The sequence below is a fragment of the Halyomorpha halys genome, unplaced genomic scaffold (genome assembly GCF_000696795.3).
Source record: "Halyomorpha halys isolate HHAL.00 unplaced genomic scaffold, Hhal_1.1 Scaffold110.1, whole genome shotgun sequence".
NCBI classification, from domain to species: Eukaryota; Metazoa; Arthropoda; class Insecta; order Hemiptera; family Pentatomidae; genus Halyomorpha; species Halyomorpha halys.
Genome location: NW_027112640.1, coordinates 2,864,429 through 2,873,244, shown reverse-complemented (window position 1 = coordinate 2,873,244; position 8,816 = coordinate 2,864,429).

Here is an 8,816-nt window from a genome sequence, read left to right as displayed (position 1 = left end):
CAACCTAGAAGAAAGATGTACGATAACCCATTCTGAAATATCCATATTTTTAAAACACCTAAGACGTAATTAAAAATCATCTCTTAATTTTTTGTATATATTTCCATTTTTTTATCAATCATATCGATTTATTATAATTTGAAAATCTTTACCAGATTGAACATTTAATCTAACTTGAGAATTTAAGTAATTGTGCATATTTTCTTCGAAAATCTTGTATATAGTGCGTTGCTGTCAATAAAGTTGTGATTGAATACCATTGGTATTCAAAGATCCCTAATTGGCCCTCTATAGTTGATTGTCTCCTATTTATATTATATCGACCACTTTGATAACTCCTGGCTTAGAGCATAGATTGGGAACATCCTCCGTGGGGTTCATAACATAAAAAAAAATTTAATATTATTGCAATGTATGTTGCATGATCAAAATTTTTGTGTGAAAAATGCCAATTTGGACGCTACGGTTATTGTAAACGATATTGCCGTAAATGTCAATTTCGGCAAAAGTTAGGACTAGAGAGGAAAAATACAATGTTGATCAAGAAAAGGTAATAAAATTTCCTCCTAGCCAAAAAATAAACAATATTATTTTTGTGTTGAAACATCTGCTTGGGTGTACTGTTATATGATAACTCAATTATTATTTCTTGCTCTGGTGTCGGAACGTCAAAAACTTCATATTTTAAATGACGGGTTTCTTATCCATTCGAAATTCAACTTGTCACGACTTTGAAGGTTCAACAATAAATATATAAATATAATATATTCGTTAAATGATGATCACTTCGAACTTTACTTTCTTCAACTTCATTAGCAGGACTGCTGATAGTGTACCAGGCAGAAATATTTGCTCTTGTGCCATCATACCGAAGTCGTTCTGGCAAAAGTATAGATGGGTTTAAGGCAATCCCACACTTTCAGAAGAGGGTTGTGGATTATGTATAATCATTTTGCGGATTCATCTTTTTAAATATCGATTTGTAAAACAGTATTTTGCTAACTGCGAGCCCTCTAAAAGATTGCGCACTGCAAATAGGAAACCACAGGTTTTATATCTATTTGATATAACAAATCTCAAACATTTCTCAAGAACAAGGAAAATTGTGTGGTAATATCAGCCTTTTGCATATACATTACATTTTCGACGAATGTGAATAAAATATTATGCATATATCTATACCTTAGTAAAAGAAGAATAAATGTCCAAATATACCAATTTTATGTTTATATTTGTTAATTCGAAAGGTTGAAATAATAAAGTCTTATGTACACTAAAACAATTTTTTCTAAAAATGGACACTGGTCTTTCTTTTACCAAGGTAGAAATTTACATATACATGAACAAATAAAAATATGCATCCACATGGAAATGTAAAAAAAGTATGCGACTCCCCTTATTATTTCCTAATGTAAATGCATCCTTCAAGGTTAAAATTTTTCCTACCTTTGGATTAGAGTCTACCCTCTGCATATAGTCATGCGTTCTACTAATTAATTATACTTGAATTGCCTTCACTACACATTGTTTTTTGTTTTTTTTTTCGGCCAAGACTCCTTTTGAAGTCCTATACTGGACATAACACATTGTATGTGTTAATACCCACTCTATGGCTCGGCCTCGGACCAAACCAAAATTCATGTTACTGTAGAAATGAGCTCTTTTGAGCAGTTACCTCGTACAGTTAATGTGCCTAAATACGAAAGAGTAGTTGATATTATTTTGGGGTTCTTCACTAGCAAGGATTTGCTTCAAAGGTGGGCAAAAGTAAGCTTATTCTTGAAACCTAATTGTAACCGAAAGGAAATTCATTGTTAATGATATTTCTTTAGTCCAGTTATTGGGTAATGGAATTTGCTTGATCATAAGCATCGCACGTTCATATTTTTTTAGAAATCTTTATTGGAATTTACAACTGTACATAATTATAAATTTAGTAAATTTGATGTATGTTATTATGGAGTGATACAGACGTGTAGAGAAACTACCTATTAGTTGCACTCTAATGAAGTTTTTATTACATTCACAGGTTTCGTGGCCAACTTTTCAGGCGCCTCGGAGGATTGTCAGGAATGGAAGAGGAAGCAGGGTTAGAAACTAGTAGGTTTAGAAGGTTGGGGAATTTATAATGGAAGGAATGATATCTGGTTCGGGCTAGATCGGTTACATATGGAACATTAAGGTCTCTATGTATGATTTTATTTGTGACAAAGTAAGGGCATTTTTTGAATTGTTAATTTTAAATTTGGGATTCATAACTTTTTGGTACTTGACGGTATGATCAAGAGTACCTTCAGCCAACTCTCTGTCTACTCCCATGAGTATGTGTGAACCTGCAAAGAGCAGTATACAACCTCCCCTCACTTGTTACATTCCTCGGCGGCAGTGTAAGGGCTTACTAAAATGTACCTTCTTAATATAATTATTATAGGATGGCTTATAATAATTTGCTTAAGGAATATAGATTGCACGTCATGGACAATAACATATTGGAAATGCATTCGAATAGCTTTCACTAGAAAAAAAAAAAAGATATAAAGAAATTGTGAAGTCCATGAAAATTAGAATCCATGGATGAAAAATGGGTCTTGTATGCAAAACATTATTTAACTTTAATTGTTTAATACACGCATGTTATGAGGTTCTGGATTAATATTAAGAAAAAAATTTTTTTTGCTTTGAATGACAGGCGTAAAAACAACCAAACAGCTATATTTTCGCACTTTTTAGTTGTAACTAATTAACTCCTCAACTAAGCTCCTAATAGAAACTTTGGTCAAATTTCTTACAATAAGAGACCAAATAGGCCCTGTGTGGTTTTTAATTTCTATGCATACAAGTCTTAAAACATTTTGTTTCAGAAAACCAGGTCATTATTTTATTTTATAAAATATTTTCCAAGGGTCATGTATGAGAAAAAATGTTTTCTTACTTCTGCTGTAAGTCCTCAAAACATGCTAAAAATGTTCAATTAGTTACATAACTTTTTTAATCCATAAAATAAAACGTTCTTACAATACTTTATTGTAACTAGTTAAAAATATTGAAACGCCAAATAAGATTTTGTATTTCTTTTATAATGATGATTTTCAGGTTGTTACTAACATTTTGTTGTTATTATTACGCCTCTACAACTCAGTTGCAGGTTTTGGCCTTCGCTAACCGCTTCCTCCAATCGTCACAGTCTTGTGCTGTTGCCATCCTGTTCCTGACTCCTAAGATGTTTAAGCCTCTCCCGCCACACCTAAAGACCATCTCAGTTTTGGTCTCCCTCACCTTCTGATTTCGAAAATTGAATGCCTTAGTAGCACTTACGGTTCCTTGGTCTATAGAGGGTTATCTGCAGGACTAAAGTTGAGACTGAAGAGACTTATGCTTGGTAAGATTTATCTTTGGTTTTCTAAAGCACTCTCAACTCCCGCTGGTATGCCGAGTTAAAGTGGCTCTATCCAACGTCCCGAAGGCAACACCTCCTTGGTGTTTTCCTATTCCAAGTTCTTAAAATAAAAAACCTACCTATATCCTTGATCTCCTTACTTTTCGTTCATCCATCCACTCATTAAACACCAGATCCCAACCAATTTATTTATATATGCCCTCCTTTTTTAGCAAATCCTTCGTCATACGTGCAACCTCCTCCTGGAATTCTCTTCCCTTCTCCATTCGCCAGTGCTCAACCATTCTTTCCTTTAAACAACACCTATTCCTTCACTTATTGTATAACCAAACCTCCGCATCAATGTAATCAAATAATTAGGCATATATTGATTAACATTATAAACAGTAGTTAAGCCAATATCCCAATGTAATTTCATTTTACTTACTGGAAACTTGTAAATGCTTGCGAGACAAAAATCTTAATGTGTGAACCATGTATTTATTCGTTGAATAAAATTATTTTTTCATTTCATTTCATTTTCGGCACCCCTTCGCCATTCTGGCGATACACCCTGCGCATCTTAAACTTTTCAGTTTTTTTGCTGAGGTAACATTAGGTGCCAAAGGCATTGTATAGCTCCAGGTTTGTTTGTCTTTTCCATTTTTCTCCAACCATTTTACTTCCAAAAATTCAGAGGAGAATTTTTCTTTCAAAGATCAGGAGCTCTTTTTCAGTTACCTTTGATGTCGTTCTACATTCAGATCGGTATAGAATCACTGAGTGTATCAGAGTTTTACAGCGGCGTAGCTTCTTTACTTGTTCATTTCTTTTCTCAAGCTAAAGTAGCATCGGTTGGCTGCGGTAATCTCTAAATCGGGGTCATTATTCTGAGTGATTACAGAACCTAGGTAAATAAACTCCGATACTTTTTCGAAGTTATGGGGGCTAATGAATACTCCCTCACACGGTTTAGGAATCTTATCAGTCACCATGTACTTGGTTTTGGACTTATGGTCTAAGTATTCTTCCTTTGTGTTCCAATGCAAGGAAAGTATCGTAAATATGTTTAAGTCTCTAGTAAATATGTTCCTTTGCCTGCGTCTCTTATATCCTTCACAAATGTTTGATTAAACAATATACAGAACAGTGCATTCCTTTGCCGAAATCCTTTCCTTGCATGGAATTCATCGGATCTATCACAATTTATTATAACCGTACATCTCACATCCTTCTTATTAAGCTTTATCATGAGCGTATGTTATCCTCGTATTTTGCTACCTTAATATCAATTACTACTGAAATTTTATTTTCAGGTGAAAGAAAAAAATAACTTTTCATTTCTTTCATTATGTCAGTAAAATGAAGAATTATGGCATGAATACATTTTTATAAATATTTATAAAACATAAAATACGTTTAAAAAACTGTTGGCGTCAATGGAGGGAGGGTGAAAAGAAAGTGGAAAAATTAGGCTATTCCCAAAGGGAAAATCCTAGTGCCTACTCGGGTTGGTATAGTCAGCAAAAGAAATTTATAATTTTGCGATCGTAGGGAATGGACGTTATGAATCTAGCGCGCAATAGGGTTTTAAACATTTAATATTTTCCACAAGGATATATAAAAAAGAGATAGTGAGCTCTTTAGTAAGATGAAGCGACCACTCTAACTCTAAATTTATAATCTCACCTTCGTTGAATAAATAGTTAGGGTTTGGGGCTGTTGAAAAACTACACCTCAGTGTAAGAGCATGTTCCCACTGCCAGCCTCATTTATAACCCGCTCTTCCTTTCTCTGCACCAGCAAAAACTTGAATTTCTTTTGGTGGGTTTCATCGAGTATTTAGCTCTGCTTCTCTACGTATTTACATATCCATGGCCTTCATTTGACAATATTAAAATACGAATAGCTCGTTTTGACGATCAATTATGAATTATTCTTGTTAATTCTTTCTTTTATCATGAATTAAAATTTATATTATTTGATTCAATAACGGCTTATGATGTAGTTCATTTACAATAACCATAGATTCCACCTTCAACAATTACATACCTAGTACCTTGTAAGTCATAAAATGGCCGTTACTATATATTTTTTTAATATAACATCAGCCTGGTTAGTCTAACAGTTACAATAATTTTAGTTTCATTTAGCTATTGATAAGGTAGAGGTTTAGTCTCATGTAAGAAAGGTTCCTGACTATTTACAATTTTATTGTTTTAAATAATAAAAAATATTATTAACACTAATGTAATTTAAAAATGAAAAAAAAAATTAACCAACAAAAATAACTAATTCTTATAGAATTAATAAAATAAAAAACTGCCTTTTATAAAGAAAAAAAACGTGATAAAAATGAAAAAGCAAATAATAATTAATATGAACAACATTATTTTAATTGTTATTATTTTTTTCATTTTTAGCGGGATCAATTATTAAACATATATCCAATCAGATTGATTGAGGATTTTTTTTTTAATAAGACAACATTTAACCCACATTGTACAAAAATAAAACTAAATAAGGATAGTATTTTTTTTTTTTATAAATCTTATTTGTAACAATCCTATTTTATATATTTCTTTCAACCTTACATATACATATTTTCAACATTCGAGTAACGTTTCGGCCAACTATTTACATAAAATACTCAATGTATCACACTGAGATAGCAATTAATAGTCACCTTTTGAGAATTTTTAATCATCGATTAAAGAAAAAAAGTATTGATAATCCATAGTTATCCAGAATAAAAATAACATAGTTTATATGTATATGTTTTTTTTAAATGTATATTAAGTGTAATATTGTTTAATATATCCTAGATGAAAAGCCTTAAGAAACAATGACCACTAATACTTCCACGTATTGTTATTCATGAAAAAAAAAAAAATTACTGGAGTAAAGAGGAAGGTCTGAAAATGGCCGAAACGTTATTAGAATGTTGAAAAAAAATTTATTGTCATATAATTTGATTTTTGTACAATTTGGGTCTAATGTGGTCTTAAGAAAAAAAATCTCCACAATAATTTTAATTGTAGGGAATACAAATAAATAATAATGATAATAGTGAAGAAAGTCTTGTATTAGTCTGAGCTTCAGTCTTGGAGATAAAATTGGATTTCCTACGTTGCACCTTTGGTAGAGAATGGCCGAATTAGTTTAAATGTTTTTATGTTATAAAACATTTAAAATTTGCATGGTTCTTTTATTTATTTTATTCATAGTAGGTTAATAGAACCATATAGAGACGGCGTTGGAAGCAGAATAAATTCTAAATTCAAAATGTTCTACAGCCTGTTAAACACAACCTGGTTCGGCCGTTTTCTGACTTGTCCTACTTTTCTCAACCTCTGGAGATATGTTCAATTCCTCATCATTTTTGGCTTCATTTCCCCTTTTTTGTCAAGTTCGAGAGCACCTTCGGCAGGAATTTACCACAGTCACTTGAAATAACTGAATCTTGCGTACCTAGAATTCATAGTGTCAATATCTTTCCAAGGCCTTTGAATTACTTACCTAAATAATACATAAATTCGGTCTCTAAGAAGAAAGTTTTCTTTGATAATTCTTAGATCTATATAGTTGGACAAAGGCCTCTCTTCTCAATTCAGAACCAAACAAAATAAACAATTATATTCACTTTCCTTATCTAGAAATAAGACTTGTAATTATTCTCTCATTTATTTAAAAAAAGATTTATAGCAGTAAGATTTATATTTGTATTTATAAAAATAATTATTGATAAACAAATGCAGCTTTTTTAATCTGTTTTTCTACTGTTATTCAAATTTTGATAAAACCTCGAACAGTTTGCATATTCTTCGACTAGAAATATTTCTAGAATAAATCCACTCAACTTCTACCTAGTAGAAAGCTACTAGAAGAAGTTGTAATCTAAAAGTCACATGTCATAGGTACTTACCTATACATTATCACATTTCAGCTTTATTGACAAACATTTGAAGCGAGTGTCATTTTCGTATAGTAGTCATGTCTCTGCTATACGTCGAGTGTACTTATGAACGTGATCTATATGTATACTGTAATATCTCGTAATGTAATCTAGTAACCACAAAAAATATATAAAAAGCCATCTAGTAAATATACATAAGATGGAAGTTGTTAAATTTTTTATTTTAAATGGTCGGGTAATGTTCATATGTAATAAATACGTACCAATAAAGTTGTAGTACGATGTTGCCTTTCTTATTCGCCATCTTTCTTTCTCAGCTTAAAACTGCTACTGCTTTTTTTCTAGAATAAATATTAAATTATTTTTAATGAATTTACGATCGCAATTATTTATAAATAAAAAATGAGTATACATAGGGGTGATTCAATAACACGCAAGAGCATCGTTAAATACTTGTTGATAAGTCGGAAGGTGGGTACTTACGCTTCTTAAAAAATGGTTTGATGGAGTGGACACTTGAAATTTTCATTCCAATGCGAGAATCTCTAGTTATAATCCATTAAACATCGGTTGGGATCTTAACATCCCATATTATCTTAGATTTCATCATTGTAAAGTTTGTTCGTCAATGTTCTAACTGCTATAATTTTTTAATCAAATAATATTTTAGAACTGAGAGATCCATCAATTATTCTTAGGACAATTACAAAAAAAAAATTAAATCTGTACCACTACAATCCATTAAGGGTTAAGGGTGCGGTACTTTGTAAGGAAGCACTGTTACTAGACCAACGGTAGTGCAAGGAGGTGATTAAGTCAGAATCACGCTCGACCACCAGATTTTTATCCAACTAAGGGTACTCAATTTATGAGGCTGGAGCTGGGTGGAAGCTCCAGAACCCACAGGGTTGACTCATGGAAACAAAACAACTTAATCTAAATTTACTTTAATCAACCCAGTCTTGACAATATTAAATCTAGAATGAGTTTGCATACACTATTTTGAATACTACATGATTAAAAATGAATGATTAATGAAAATTGAACGGGTATGTTTATTTCAAAATGGTGAAGTTACTTCTACAATTAAATATAATATTATACAAAATGATATCCTTCTCTCAATTTTCCTTACCCACGTTATTAGTTATGTTCACCATATATTATTATTGTTATTTTTTCTATTCCCTTCTTTCATCTAACTTAACTTTATATTTTGTTTCTACATCCTAATATTATGGTTACATATTTCATAAGTTACATATATTTTCTTTCTCTCAATTTTATTTTTTCTTACCATAATTTTAATTTTAAATTATTGATAAACCAGTATATTCATATTCCTTTGCATTATATAACTTAAAATTTCTATTTTATTTCCTTAATTATGTTATTTTTACTTACCTACTTATTTACCTATATATACATTTTATTTTCCACTTCTTTCATCATTTTAATTTTATCAATTTCATTCTATACAATTATTTACTTTATGTCATTCTGTTTATATTTTCTTCTTTATTT